This window comes from Dasypus novemcinctus, chromosome 20 (genome assembly GCF_030445035.2).
Source record: "Dasypus novemcinctus isolate mDasNov1 chromosome 20, mDasNov1.1.hap2, whole genome shotgun sequence".
In the NCBI taxonomy this organism is placed as follows: Eukaryota; Metazoa; Chordata; class Mammalia; order Cingulata; family Dasypodidae; genus Dasypus; species Dasypus novemcinctus.
Window position 1 is genome coordinate 48,817,754 of NC_080692.1, and position 14,376 is coordinate 48,832,129.

A 14,376-nucleotide genomic window follows, 5' to 3' on the forward strand; every position below is an offset into this window, starting at 1 on the left:
CGCCAGCCATCTACTACCTTCAGTGGAGGAACAGGGTAGAGAGGAGGCGGCGGTGGAGAAGAGGGGGCGGAGGTGGAGAGGGGCCGGCGGGGGAGAAGAGAGGGCGGCGGAGGGGGGGCGGCGGGGGGGGGGGCAGTGGAGGGGCGGCTGTGGAGGAGGGGTGGGGCGGCGGAGGGGGGGGGCGCGCTCCGCGGGACGTGGGCGCGTGGGGCGGCCTGGTTTGCTAGCTAAGGCGCCGGGGCGGTGTACCAGAGCTGTGTTACCGTTTATATTTGGAGTTGATGAGGTTGGAAGGTTTCAGTTCTGGAGCCAGGAAGCGTCCCACTCAAGGCCCCACCAACAGGTGCCGTCTGGCCCAGTGCTGCGGGGGGCGTCGGGGCGCACGGGGGGCCTCGCCTGCCGCCCGGGCTCCGAGCTGCTCCGTGGGCCTAGCCCCAGGCCTCGGAGCGCCAGCGCCAGCCTCGGCCTCGGCCGCCTCTCCTGCCTCCGAGGCCTCCTTCCGCGTGGCCGCCCTCTGTCCTCCGTGCACAGCGACTCGGGCCAGAGGCCCAGGACCGCCCCGGCCTCGCCTCCCCGACGCCGCGCCAGAGGCCCCGAGTCCAGCCCCGCGGGGGTGGGCGGCTGGGCGCACGCTCTCGCCTGGAGGCACAGAGGCTGCGCTGTCCCGCCGCCCTTGCTGTGGGCATGACGAGGTGCAGCACCCAGGGCGCGTGGCGGGAGGTGCCGCGCCCACGCGTCGGGGCCTTCTGCTGACCTCTTTCACTCGGGTCGTCACGGCACAGGATCCTTGTACAGGACTGTTGTCAGAATCTGAAAAGATATACACGTGAAGCTGTTTTGTGTTTATGGAGGATAAATAAATAGCTTAATGAAAAAATAGCACATTCCCCATTTTTTAAAAAAGAAAAGCAAATGAGGCACAAGATAGGAATCATGACAGAAGGGTCTGTTTTTATTTTGTAGTCTCAAGCGTTTATTAGATAACCAAATAGAAGGTATTGTGCAATTTACTGGGGTTAAAGAGATGAATCCAATACATTAACTTATTGGATTCTCAAAACAACCAAATGACGCTTTCAGGAAATTACCTTTCTCTTAAGGAAACAGGCTCAGATGTACTAAATTACCTGTCCAAAATAAGTTTCTAGTTTGACAGACGGGACTAAGAAGATTTCCTGGGTAGACTCTCAGAAGTTAAGAATTAAAGGCCACATTCATAATGAATGAGTTTAAATGTTTATGTTGAACAAATGACCATTTTTAAACAAATAAGTTTTTTTTGCTACATACTAATAAAGTATCAGTCCATCCAAAGTGGATGGTATTTGATGTAATTACATAGTTGTGCATCCATCACTTAAGTCATTATTAGAGCATTTTCATTATCGCAATAATTATAATAAAAAACAAAAACAGACAAAAAATCAAGAACTCATCGCCTCTCAATCTCTGTATGCTTCCCCTGCTGTATATAGGTGCTATTGTTTCCTTCTCTCCAGTTTATTTGTATTTATATTTTGTAAAAGTAGTCTTTGTATATGCAATATCACCCATACTGGTATTTTACATGAGGTTTCACTATCTTTTACAGACCCATGTTACATTTCCTAGCTTTCCTTCTAGTTATGTAAATGTTCTCAGGCGTTCCCTTTCAACCATGGTCATTCCCATGTAATAGCTCTGCTAGTCACAAATACCTCCATGTGCTCTCACCATTTCCATTCATTTCCAAAGACTTACAACCTTTTAACCAGTTCTGCACAGTTGAACCCTCAGCTTTCCACTCTCCACCTTCGTTCTATTTCCTGGAGACCTATATTCTAATTTTTAACTATGAGTTACATAATATATTTAATACATGATAGGACAGTCATACAGTATTTGTCCTTTTGTGTCTGGTTTGCTTCACTCCCTATAATGTTCTCCGGGTTTGTCCATGTTGTTACATGTTTCACGACATTTCTTCTTATTGTTGCATACTATTCCATCTTGTGTATATACATGTATATACCACAATTGGTTTATCCATTCATCAGTTGATGGACACCTGGGTTTTTTCCAACTTTTGGCAGTTGTGGATAATACTGTTATGAACATTGGTGTGCGGGTGTCTGTTCGTGTCTCTGCTCTCAGTTCTGGGTATATAGCGTGGTATTGCCAGGTCCCATGGCAAGTCTGTTCAACTTGCGTAGGAACTGCCAGACAGTCTTCCACAGTAGCTGTACTGCTCTACATTCACCAACAGTGACTCTAAGCATTCCTAACTCTCTACCTCCTCACCAACATTTACAGTTTTCCAACTTTAATGGTGGCCATCCAGTAGGTGTGAAATGGTGTGAAATGATATCTCATTGTAGTTTTGATTTGCATTTCTGTAATCGCTAGTGATGTTGAACATTTTTTCATGTGCTTCTTCACCATTTGTATTAATATTTCTTCTTTGGACAATTGTGTTTTCAAGTCTTTTGCCCATTTGTTAATTGGATAGTTTGTCTTTTTATTGTTGCATTGTATGATCTTTTTATACCTCATGGATATTAAACCCTTACCTGGTATGTGATTGCCAAATACTTTCTCCCATTGAGCCGGCTGCCTTTTCTTTTTTGACAAAGTCCTTTGAGGTGCAAAACTGTTTAATTTTGAGGAGGTCCCATTTATCTATTTTTTCTTTTGTTGCTTGTGCTTTGGGTGTAAGGTTTAAGAAACTGCCACTTGCCATAAGATCTTTTTTTTTTTTTTTTTTTAAATATTTATTTATTTATTTATTTTTTTAATTACATTAAAAAAATATATGAGGTCCCATTCAACCCCACCGCCCCCGCCCCCCACTCCCCCCACAGCAACACTCTCTCCCATCATCGTGATACATCCATTGCACCTGGTAAGTTCATCTCTGAGCATCACTGCACCCCATAGTCAATGGTCCACATCATAGCCCAGACTCTCTCACATTCCATCCAGTGGGCCCTGGGGGGATCTACAGTGTCCCGTAATTGTCCGTGAAGCACTATCCAGGACAACTCCACGTCCCGAAAACGCCTCCACATCTCATCTCTTCCTCCCGTTCCCCACACCCAGCAGCCCCCATGGCTACCGTTCCCACACCCATTTCACATTTTCTCTGTGGACATTGGATTGGTTGTGTCCATTGCACACCTATGTCAAGTGAGGGCTTAGATTCCACATGGGTACTGGATGCACTCTTCCCACTTCTAGTTGTAGACACTCTAGGCTCCATGTTGTGGTGGTTGACCTTCTTCAACTCCATGTTAGCTGAGTGGAGTAAATCCAATAAGTCAAAGTGTAGGAGCTGAAGTCTGTTGAGGCTCTGGGCCTGGGTGTCATATTATCAGTCCAGAGATTCAAATCCCCTACATATATCTTAAACTGAGCACCAACTACAATTCCAATAAAGTAGCATGCAAGTCTTGTGAAAAGAGATCCCCTCTGAGTCCATTTCCATCACGCAGAAACACCAGCTCCAAAGAAGGGCCATCTGTCATGGCAGTGAACCCCTTCTGCCATGACCGTAGAACCCGTGGGTCTCTTTATCCCTCAAAAGAACCAATACCTGGGGTTGTATCTACCTTATCTGTCTCTTAGACTCTGTTCAGTTGTACATAGGGGTATTCCTTCTGACAACCTCCAGACTCTTTTTTAGAGACTCACAGCCTTATAATCTCATTTCTCCTTTCCATTTCCCCCTTACATTAGGTCAAACCGCTTCCCAAAGTCATGTTATTATATGTAGACAGGTATATTCTGCTGTTCCGCATTGAATCTTTAATTCAAGGTCATTTTCTAGTTGCTTCTTCAGCTGGTATGTGGTAGTGATCCCTCGGTGCCAGGGAGGCTCATCCCCGGGTGTCGTTTCCCACGCTGGGGGGAATGCATCACATCTACACGCTGAGTTTGGCTGTGAGAGTGGCCACATTTGAGTAACATGAAGGCTGTCAGGAGGAAACCCCCAGGCACAATGCTACTCTAGGCCTTGTTCTTATTGCAGGTGCATAGGCTCAAAAGTGTAGCCATTAGTATCAAGAGCCCACTGTTGGGCCCTCCTTCCTTCCTGGTTCTTGCTGTTGCACCTGGAGGATTGCCGCTGCTCTCCCAGGGCCCACAACAGTGACCCCCCCAGCCAGGAGCCCAGTACCCCCCCAGCTGTTGTTTTTAATTGTTTCCACTATGAGTATATATGGCATAAGATCTTGAAGATGTTTTCCTACATTTTCTTCTAGGAGTTTTATGGTTGTCATTATTATTAATATATTTAGGTCCTTGATGCATTTTGAGTTAGTTTTTGTGTAAGGTGTGTAACTTTTGTAGAAGAGTCCTCTTTCTTCTGTATACCCAGTTCTCCCAGACGATTTGTTGAAGAGACTGTTCTGGCTGAGCTGGGAGGGCTTGACAGCTTTGTCAAAAATCACTTGACTGTAGGTGTGAGGGTCTATTTCTGAGTTCTCGTTTTGGTTCTATTGGTCAATCTGTCTGTCTTTATGTCCATACCATGCTGCTTTTTTACCACTGTAGCTAAGTAATATGCTTTACAGTCAGAAAGTGAGAGTCTTGCAACTTTTTTCTTCTTTTCATTTTTGGCTCTTTGGGGCTACCCTTCCAAATAAATTTGATAATTGGCTTTTCCATTTCTGCAGATAAAGGCTATTGGGATTTTCATTGGGATTGCATTGAATCTGTAAGTCAGTTTGGGTAGGATTGACATCTTAATGATATTCAGTCTTCTAATCCATGAACACGGAATTTCCTTCCATTTATTGAAGTCTTCAGTTTCTTTTAGCAATGTTTTCTAGTTTTCTGAATATAGGTCCTTATGTCCTTGGTTACGTTTATTCCTAAACATTTGATTATTTTAGTTGCTAATATAAGTGGAATTTTTTTCTGATTTCCTCCTCAGATTGTACACCAGTAGTGTATAGGAATGCTATTGATTTTTGTGTATTAATCTTGTATCCAGGGAAGTGGATGTGACTCAAGTGATTGGGCCTTCCATTTACTATATGGGAGGACCTGGGTTCAATCCCTGGGGCCTCCTGCTTAAAAAAAAAAAAGCATGCCTACACCATAGCTGAGTGCCTACATGGAGAGCCAGTGCCTGTGCAAGTGAGTCACTCAGCAAGAAGATGATGCAGGAAGAAAGAAAACGAAGGGGAGAGTCAAGGTGAGGCACAGCAGAGACCAGGAACTGGGGTGGTGCAGGTGACAGGGAATCCCTCTCCACATCAGAGGTCCCCAGGATCGAATCCCAGTGAATCCTAGAAGAGAAAAACAAGAAGAGAAGACAAAAAAAGAGAAAAAAATATAGAAGATCATGCAACAAATGGACACAGACAGCAAAAACAGCAGGGTGGGGGAGAGGGAAGAAATCTTGTATCCAGCCACTGTCCTGAACTCCTCTATTAATTCTCTTAGCTTTATTGTGGACTTTTCAGGATTTTATAGATACAGGATCATATCACCAGCAAATAGTGAAAGTTTTACTTCTTCCTTTCCTATTTGGGTGTCTTTTATTTCTTTATCTAGTTTAATTGCTCTACCTAGAATTTTTAGCACAGTGTTGAATAGTAATGGTGACAGTGGGCATCCTTGTCTTGTTCCTGATCTCAGTGGGAAAGCTTTCAGTCTTTCACTGTTGAGTATGATGCTACCTGTAGGTTTTTCGTATATGCACTTTACCAAATTGAGAAAGCTTCCTTCTATTCGTATCTTTTGGAGTGTTTTAATCAAGAAAGGATGCTGTGTTTTGCCAGATGTCTTTTCTGCATCAGTCAAGAGGATCATGTGATTTTTCTTCTTCATTTATCAATGCAGTTTATTTCACTAATTGATTTTCTTGTGTTGAATCACCCTTGCATACCTGAGATAACACCCACTTAAGCATGCTATATAATTTCTTTAATGTGCTTTTGGATTCGTATTTGAAGTTTTTTCTTGAGAATTTTTGCATCTATATTCATTAGGGATATTGGAATGTAATTTTCTTTTTTTGTAGTATCTTTGTCTGGTTTTGGTATTAGGGTGATGTTGACTTTATAGAATGAGTTTGGTAGCATTCTTTCCTATTCAATTTTTTGGAAGTGCTTGAGCAAGATTGGTATTAGATTGTCTTTGAATGATTGGTAGAATTCACTGTCAAGCCCTCTGATCCCAGGCTTTTCATCTTTGAGAGGTCTTTTGATGACTTTTTCAGTCTCTTCACTTTGTGGTTGGTTTGTTGAGGTCTTCTAGTTCTTCTAAGGTCAGTGTAGGTGGTTTGTGTGTTTCTAGAAATGTGTTCATCTCATCCACATTGTCTAGTTTTTTGGTGTACAGTTATTCATAGAATCCTCTTAGAATGTCTCTTATTTCTGTGGGGTCAGTGGTAATGTCCCCTCTCTCATTTCTGATTTTATTTATTTGCATCTTCTTTTTTTCTTTGACAGTTAAGCTAAGGGCTTGTCGATTTTGTTGGTCTTCTTGAAGAAAAACTTCTGGTTTTGTTGATTCTCTCTATTGTTTTTTGTTGTTCTGTATTTCATTTATTTCTGCTCTAATCTTTACTATTTCTTTCCTTTGAATTGGTTTGGGATTAGTTCTTTTTCTAGTTCTTTCAGGTGTGTAGTTAGATCTTCAATTTTAGCACTTTCTTTTTTAATGAGTAAGCATTGAGGACTGTAAATTTCCCCTTCAGCACTGCCTTTGTGGTGTCCCATATGTTTTGATAATGGTTTTCTCACTTTCATTCGTCTCAAGGTATTTACTGAGTTCTCTTGCAGTTTATTTTTGATCGATTGATTATTTGAGTATGTTGTTTAATCTCTATATTTATGAATTCTCCCTTTTTCCATCCATTATTGATTTCCAACTTCATTCTGTTATGATCCAGAGAAAGTGTTTTGTATAATTTCAGTCTTTTAAAATATGATACCTGTTTTGTGACACAGCATATGGTCTGTCCTGGAGAAGGATCCATGAGCACTTCAAAAGAATGTATATCCTGCAGTTTTGGGGTACCATGCTCTATGGATGTCTGTTAGGTCTAGTTCATTTACCATATTATTCAAATTCTCTGTTTCTTTATTTGTCCCCTTTCCAGATGTTCTGTCCAATACTGAGAGTAGTGTATTGGAGTCTCCCAGCTATTTCTGTAGAGACATCTATTTCTCCTTTCAGTTTTGCCAGTGTATCTTGGGGCACTCAGGTTAGGTGCATAAATATTTATTATTCATATTGGTGAATCGCTCCTTTTACTGATATATAATGACCTTTTTCATCCCTTAAAACAATTTCACATTTAAAATCTATTTTATCCAATATTAGTATTGCTATTGCAGCTCTATTTTGATTACTATTTCATGAAATATCTTTTTTCCAACCTTTCACTTTCGACCTAGTTGTCTAAGATGAGTCTCTTGTAGTGGCAGATAGATGGCACATCTTTCTTTATCCATTCTATCAGTCTGTGTCTTTTGATTGGAGAGTTCAGTCTATTAACATTCAGTATTACTACTGTGAAGGCATTACTTACTTCATCCATTTTGTCCTTGGCTTTCTATTGTCATATCTTACTATTATCTGTCTTTTTGCCCTTTAATTTACCTTTCTTAATAATCTTCATTTCTATACTCTTCTCCAAGTTTCCCCCCCTTGTTTTTTCCTTGTACTTCTGGTCTTTTGATAACATACTCTCTCAGTTTTTGTCTGTGAAGTCTTTAACTTCACCCTCTTTTTTTTTTTAATGTATTAGGGATCTAACCCAGGACCTCTTACATGGGAAGCAGGCGCTCAACCACTGAAGTACACCCACTCCCCTCACCCTCATTTCTGAAGGACAGTTTTGACGAAAACAGAATTCTTTACTGGCAGTTGGTCTCTTTCAGTACCTAAATACATCATGCCACTTTCTTCTCACCTCCATGTTTGTTTGTTTTTTAAGATTTATTTATTTATTTATTTCTCCCTACCCATTCCTTATTTACACTTGCTGAGTCTGTTTGTCTTCTGTGTTTCTTTAGGAGGCAAGGGAAGCTGAACCCAGGACCTCTGATGTAGGAAGGAAGTGCATAATTGCTTGAGCCACCTCTGCTCCCTGCTCTTGTTGTGTCTCTCATTATGTTTTAGTCCCCTTGTGTCGTGTCATCTTGTTGTGTCAGTTTACCACACCTGCACTTTGTGTCAGCTGTCTTCTTTAGGAAGCACCGGGAACCTCTGCTCCCTGCTTTTGTTGTGTCTCTTATGTTTTTCTTGTCTTTTTTGTTACATCATCTTGTTGTGTCAGCTTTCTGCACCTGCCCATCGTGCCAGCTCTCTGTCTTCTTCAGGAGACACCAAAAACCAAAACAGGGAACTCTCATGTGGTAGGTGGGAGCTCAGTCACTTGAGCTACATCTACTTCCCCGCCCCCCATGTTTTTTGGCTTTCTGTTTGTTTCCTCCATGGTTTTTATTATTTATTTATTTTTAAAGATTTATTTATTTATCCCCCTTCCCCCAAGTTGTCTGCTCTCTGTGTCCATTCGCTGTGTGTTTTTCTGTATCTGTTTCTATTCTTGTCAGTGGCATGGGAATCTGTGTCTTTTTTTTGTTGCGTCATCTTGCTGCATCAGTTCTCTGTGTGTGCAGCGCCACTCCTGGGCAGGCTGCACTTTCTTTCACACTGGGTGGCTCTCCTTACCAGGCACACTCCTTGCGCGTGGGGCTCCCCTATGCAGGGGACACCCCTGCATGGCCCGGCACTCCTTGTGCACATCAGCACTGTGCGTGGGCCAGCTCCACACAGGTCAAGGAGGTCCTGAGTTTGAACCGTGGACCTCCCATGTAGTAGGCAGATGCTCTATCCATTGAGCCAAGTCCACTTCCCTCCATGGTTTTTAATGAGAGGTTGGTACTTAATCTTATTGAGTTTCCCTTGTATGTGATGCTTTGCTTTTCTCTTGCTGCTTTCAGGATTCTCTCTTTCTCTCTGCTAGTTATCATTCTGAATAGTAGGTATATTGGAGTAAGTCTCTTCATGTTTATTCTGTTTGGGTTCATGGTCCTTTTTGGATATTGTTATTTATGACTTTCATAAGGGTTGGAATGTTTTCAGTTATTATTTCCTCAAGAATGGAACAGGGCATCTTTTCCATTCTGGGATACCAGTAATGTGTATGTTTGTGCGTTTCATGTTGTCATTCAATTCCCTGAGGCTCTGATCCTCTTTCTGTTCTCCTGTCTTTTCCAGTTCAGATGTTCTGTCCTCAAAATCATTAATTCTGTCTTCAAGCAATTCAAATCTACTGTTATGTGCCTCTCGTGTATTTTTAATCTCATCCATCATGTCTTTCTTTCCTATAAGCTCTGTTGCTTTTCTTTGTAGGTTTCAAATTGTTCTTTATGCTCACTGTCTTCTTAGTATCATTTATCTCTTTAGCCATATTTTCCTTCAATTTTTTAAATGGATTTAGAAGATTTGTGTGATTATCATTGATTTGTTGTCTTAAGTCCTGTATCTCATGAGGGTATTTGGTTTGTTCCTTTGGCTGGGTCATCTCTTCCTGTTTCTTGTTTTATGCTCATGTCTAGGCATCTGAACATGTTGGTGAATGTACTCTGATGGTCAATTTTTCTCTCTTGCCTAGTGTTTTTTTTTTCACAGCTCTTCTTGGATTTTTGGTTCAACTTCTTTTTTTTTTTAACCCCATGTGTTTTTTTTTTTAGGTACTGAGGCTGGGGATTGAACCCGCGACCTCATATGTGGGAATGCAGAGCTCAACCCCTGACCTACATTAGCTCTTCTGAGTTGGTTTTCTGGTTTGTTTGTTGTTTTGTTTTTAGGAGGTACCCGGGGGGATCGAACCCAGGACCTCTTATTTGGGAAGCAGGCACTCAACCGCTTGAGCTACATCCACTCCTCTCAACTTATTCTAAGTCTTTGAAATTGCCCAACTTATCAGAATCCAGCCAGGGATTTTCTCCCAGGGGTGGACTAAAGAGAGACCTAAAAGCAGTTTTTCTCCTTGCAATTTCCAGACTGGCCAGCAGATGGCAGTTGTCCGGGCACCTTTCCACAGAAGTGTTTCATTCAAACTCTGCTTTCCTGTGTTTCTGGTCTGGCCACAGCTGAGATTCAAAGTGGGCTCTGCTGTCCAAATTCACTGAAGAGAAGCCCTCCGACTCACCCTCTGCCTTCTCTTGTAACAGCAGATAGGGAGTAAGTCATCTCTTTCCTTCTCTGTAGGCGACAGTGAGGTGTAATGTCTTGAGGATGGGGAGGGTTGCCTTTCTCAGTGCCGCAGGGTTTTCATAACTCACGTTTGCTGTTTCACTTCTTTGTCTCTGGTCCCTCACCCTCCTGGGAAGTGTACAGCACCGCCTTGGCCTGCTGAGCCCCAAAGCAGGTCCCTCGGACAGCTTTTGGCCCTTTCTCCTTTGCGTTTGTGAGAGAGTTGAGCCCTGCTTGCATACTCTGATAGCATCTTCCTGGAACTCTTCAAAAATGATTGTTTTTAAGAAAAACAGAAATTAACAAGAAATAAAATTTTATTTAAATGTTAGTATGTAGCATGCTACTGGCCATGAAGATGGTAATAGGACAAAAGTTTTAAGCTATATGAAAAATGTGATTTTCCATCCTGCTATTGCTCTTCTCTGAGTGTGCGTGTGTATGTATGTGTGTATTCTCTTCAGGGCATATTGTCAGGTACTAAATTTGAAGCCCATTGTAAACATGAGGCTACTTGGCCTCTCCTGCTTATGACTGCCAAGCAGCTGCTCTTTCCCCTCAATTTATTTTTACTCTTAAAGAATTAATACCAAAGAGTAGATCTTTAAAATATTGCTACATCGATTACCATCACCAGGGAGATGCATTGGAGTAGAGTGAGATTTAATGCTAATCTCATTTTAAATAAAAACACAAATCTTCCTCTGCAAAAGATAGCCCCATGATGTTCGTTCAGTCTAAATTCTTAATTATTTTATGAACTGTTAAATAACACATATTATGCTTACCTTTTAGAAGTGACCCAATTTGGCAAAGAAATACAATATCAAAATATTAAAACATGCCCTTCCAAAATGAATTCTATAAAAGCAAAGCTAAATTTAAACATGGTTTCATCTTCTAAATTAATAATATATGTGGAAGGTGAAAGTAAACTGGAAGGTTAAAAATGAGTCACCTCCAACCACCACACCATGGAGCCTAGAGTGATTACAACTGAAAATGGGAGGATTGCATCCAGCATCCAGGTGGAATCTGAGCCTCCTCTTGACATAAAGGTGCAATGGACACAACCAATCCAGTGTCCACATAGAAGAGGTGGCATTGGATTGGGAAAAGTGGACATAATGGACAAAGGGTATGGGGAAAGGCAGGAAGAGATGAGAGGTGGAGGCGTCTTCGGGACATGGAGCTGCCCTGGATGGTGCTTCAGAGGTAATCACCGGACATTGTAAATCCTCACAGGGCCCACTTGATGGAATAGAGGAGAGTATGGGCCATGATGTGAACCAATGTATATGAGGTGCAGAGGTGCCCAAAGATGTACTTACCAAATCCAATGGATGTGTCATGATGATGGGAACGAGTGTTGTTGGGGGGGGGGGAGAGGGGGGGTGGGGGGGTGGGGTTGAATGGGACCTCACATATATATTTTTAATGTAATATTATTACAAAGTCAATAAAAAATAAAAAAATTAAAAAAAAAAAAAAAAAAATGAGTCACCTCCTAACAAAAATCTACTACATGAAGGGTGAATTGTTGCGATTCAACAGATCCCTTCATCCAGAACTAATTAGTCCCACTAACCCCGTTTTCCTTTTGCTTTCAGAAAGCCCCACGTTTTAGTCCCCTTCTAACACAGCCACACTTGATGGAGCACAGCTAATTAGGGGTAATGCTCCCCATCTGTTAAGCAAAAGAAAAACAGAGGCCTTTAAAGCTTCAGTTTTTGATTTGGTGAGAAGAAGACTATTATTCCAATTGCCTAAAACTAGTCCATTTCTTATTTTAACAGTTAACGAGAGAGGCATGTTATTTTGGATGAGTCATTGAACACATCTGAGCCTGTTTCTTTAAGAGTGAGATAATTTTCTGCAAACCTCATTTGGTTGTTTTGAGAATCAAAAATATGTGGTGCTCACTAGATTTGGAGACCAAAAAAATCTCCATTTTATTTCCGTACCTCGAAACATGGCATGTCTCTCCATTTATTTGGATCCATTATTTAAATAAAATTTTATAATTTCAATTTATTCTAGTCTAGAATTCAATTTAGTCTTTGGGTACTCTATATTTTTGGGATTTAATATAAATTATATCTTTTAATGTTTTGTTTTCTTACTGTTTGGTACTAGTAAGTAGAAATGCAATTGATTTTATGTAACGTTTTATTTCCCAGTATTAATAACAAAATATTTTCTTCCTTTTCAGTTCTTAAACCTATTTCTTACTATTCCACTGAACAAGTCTTCTAATATAGTGTTGAAAAATGTGGTGGTAAAGCTTGTTTCTTGTCTTAAAGGGAATATTTTCAATATGATGTTTGCTAGAGGTGTTCATAACTACCCTTTCATATTAAGAAAATCCCTTAATATTTCTATTCTGGTAAGCAATTTTTATGAAAAATGGTTAATTTTTCCAAATACATTTTCTGTACATATTGAAATGATCATGTATTTTCTATCAGTCTGTAATTGTGGTAAGTTATACCAATTGATTTACTAATATTAAACCAATCTTGATTATTGGGCTGAAGCTATCTGAGAGATTAATAGAATGTTCTTTTTATACATTCCTGAATTTCATTTGATAATATTTTCTTACAGATTATTGGATCTTTAATCATGAATAAGATGCACAGATTAGCCTATGATTTTTCTTTATTGTATTATCACCAGTTTTTAATATCTAAGTTTTATAAGCCCCATAAAAAAGAATTGGGGGCTTTGGTATTCTGTCTGTTTCAATATACTGGAATAGTTTGTAAAGAAAGACTATAGAAATACTCAAAATTTTATTTCTTCTTGCTTCAGACTTTGTAAGTTAAAATTTTTAAGGGATTTTTCTTCCATCTACAATTTCAAATATTTAACATAATGTCATTCATGAGACTTTGTTTTAATCACTACAGCATCTGAAGGTATGACCCCATTTTCATTATTTATTTGCACCTTCTTTATTTCTTGAAAAAGCGTAACAGAGGGTTATCAGAGTTCTAATCTTTTGGAATTTACCAGTGTTTGGCTTTTTTTAATCTGCTCCTTTGTATGTTGGTTTTGTATTTCCTTTTTTCTGATTTTATTTTTCTGATTTCCTTTCTTTTACTTCTTTAGATTTGTTTTGCTGATCTTTTTCTAATTCCTTAAGATAAGTGAGTAGCTTATTAAAATCAAGTGTTCTTCTTTTAAACATATTGGGTTAAAATTTCCTTCTAAGTAATACTTTATTTTTTTATTTTTTTATTTTTTTAAAGATTTATTTTTATTTATTTAATTCCCCTCCCCTCCCCCCGTTGTCTGTTTTCTGTCTTTTTGCTGCGTCTTGTTTCTTTGTCCGCTTCTGTTGTCGTCAGCGGCACGGAAAGTGTGGGCGGCGCCATTCCTCAGCAGGCTGCTCCCTTCTTCGCGCTGGGTGGCTCTCCTTATGGGTGCACTCCTTGCGCGTGGGGCTCCCCTACGCGGGGGACACCCCTGTGTGGCACGGCACTCCTTGCGCGCATCAGCACTGCGCATGGGCCAGCTCCACACGGGTCAAGGAGGCCCGGGGCTTGAACCGCGGGCCTCCCATGTGGTAGACGGACGCCCTAACCACTGGGCCAAAGTCCGTTTCCCTAAGTAATACTTTAGATATCTCTACATGTATGATGCATTCTCCTTATAGTTCTGTCAGTTTTTGCTTTTATAGTTTCATGATATGTTATTAGTACAAATGAATTGAAAATAGTTACACCCACTGTGATCTGAGAAGTACAGTTTTTCAAAGAGGCACAGGTTTGGATTAGGTCATTTCTGTTTCCGGGTTTTATGTTTTATAGACAGTGAACAAACCACTTCAGACAAAGAGGCCTTCACTGTTTAGCAAAACGTATTCAAGGTTAAAACTATTCGTGTTCCTTGACCTTGTTATTCCATTTCTGGGAGACTAACCAAGAGACATAAGAAGTAGGTAAAAAGCTTGTGTTTCAAAATACGTATTTGTGAGGGTGAAAAACAAAGTTCTACTACTAGAAGAGTGATTAACCATCTGTGGCACTTCTATATAGTGGCATCCTATGCAGCATTAACATTGTTTGTGAAGAATTTGTAAAATGCTAGAAAGTTAGGTCAAGTGCTAAGTAAATGAAGCAGAGTGTACAGTATGATTTACACTACCTAAGTATAGAAAATGTTTACAAGGGA

The 14,376-nt window shown here is 40.6% G+C and overlaps 1 protein-coding gene across 8 annotated transcripts in view; it reads left to right on the forward strand.

Moving 5' to 3' along the window:
- BMAL2 (basic helix-loop-helix ARNT like 2) overlaps positions 1-14,376 on the forward strand; it is a 72,083-nt gene that overhangs the window by 12,743 nt on the left and 44,964 nt on the right. For 3 of the 8 annotated variants that reach the window (XM_071210222.1, XM_071210221.1, XM_071210220.1), the window contains one exon: positions 10,005-10,185. The exons of the other annotated variants lie outside the window; for them this stretch is intronic. The gene's annotated coding sequence lies outside the window, so the exon portion shown is untranslated. The remainder of the gene's footprint in view (positions 1-10,004; positions 10,186-14,376) is intronic. 8 annotated transcript variants of the gene reach the window in all.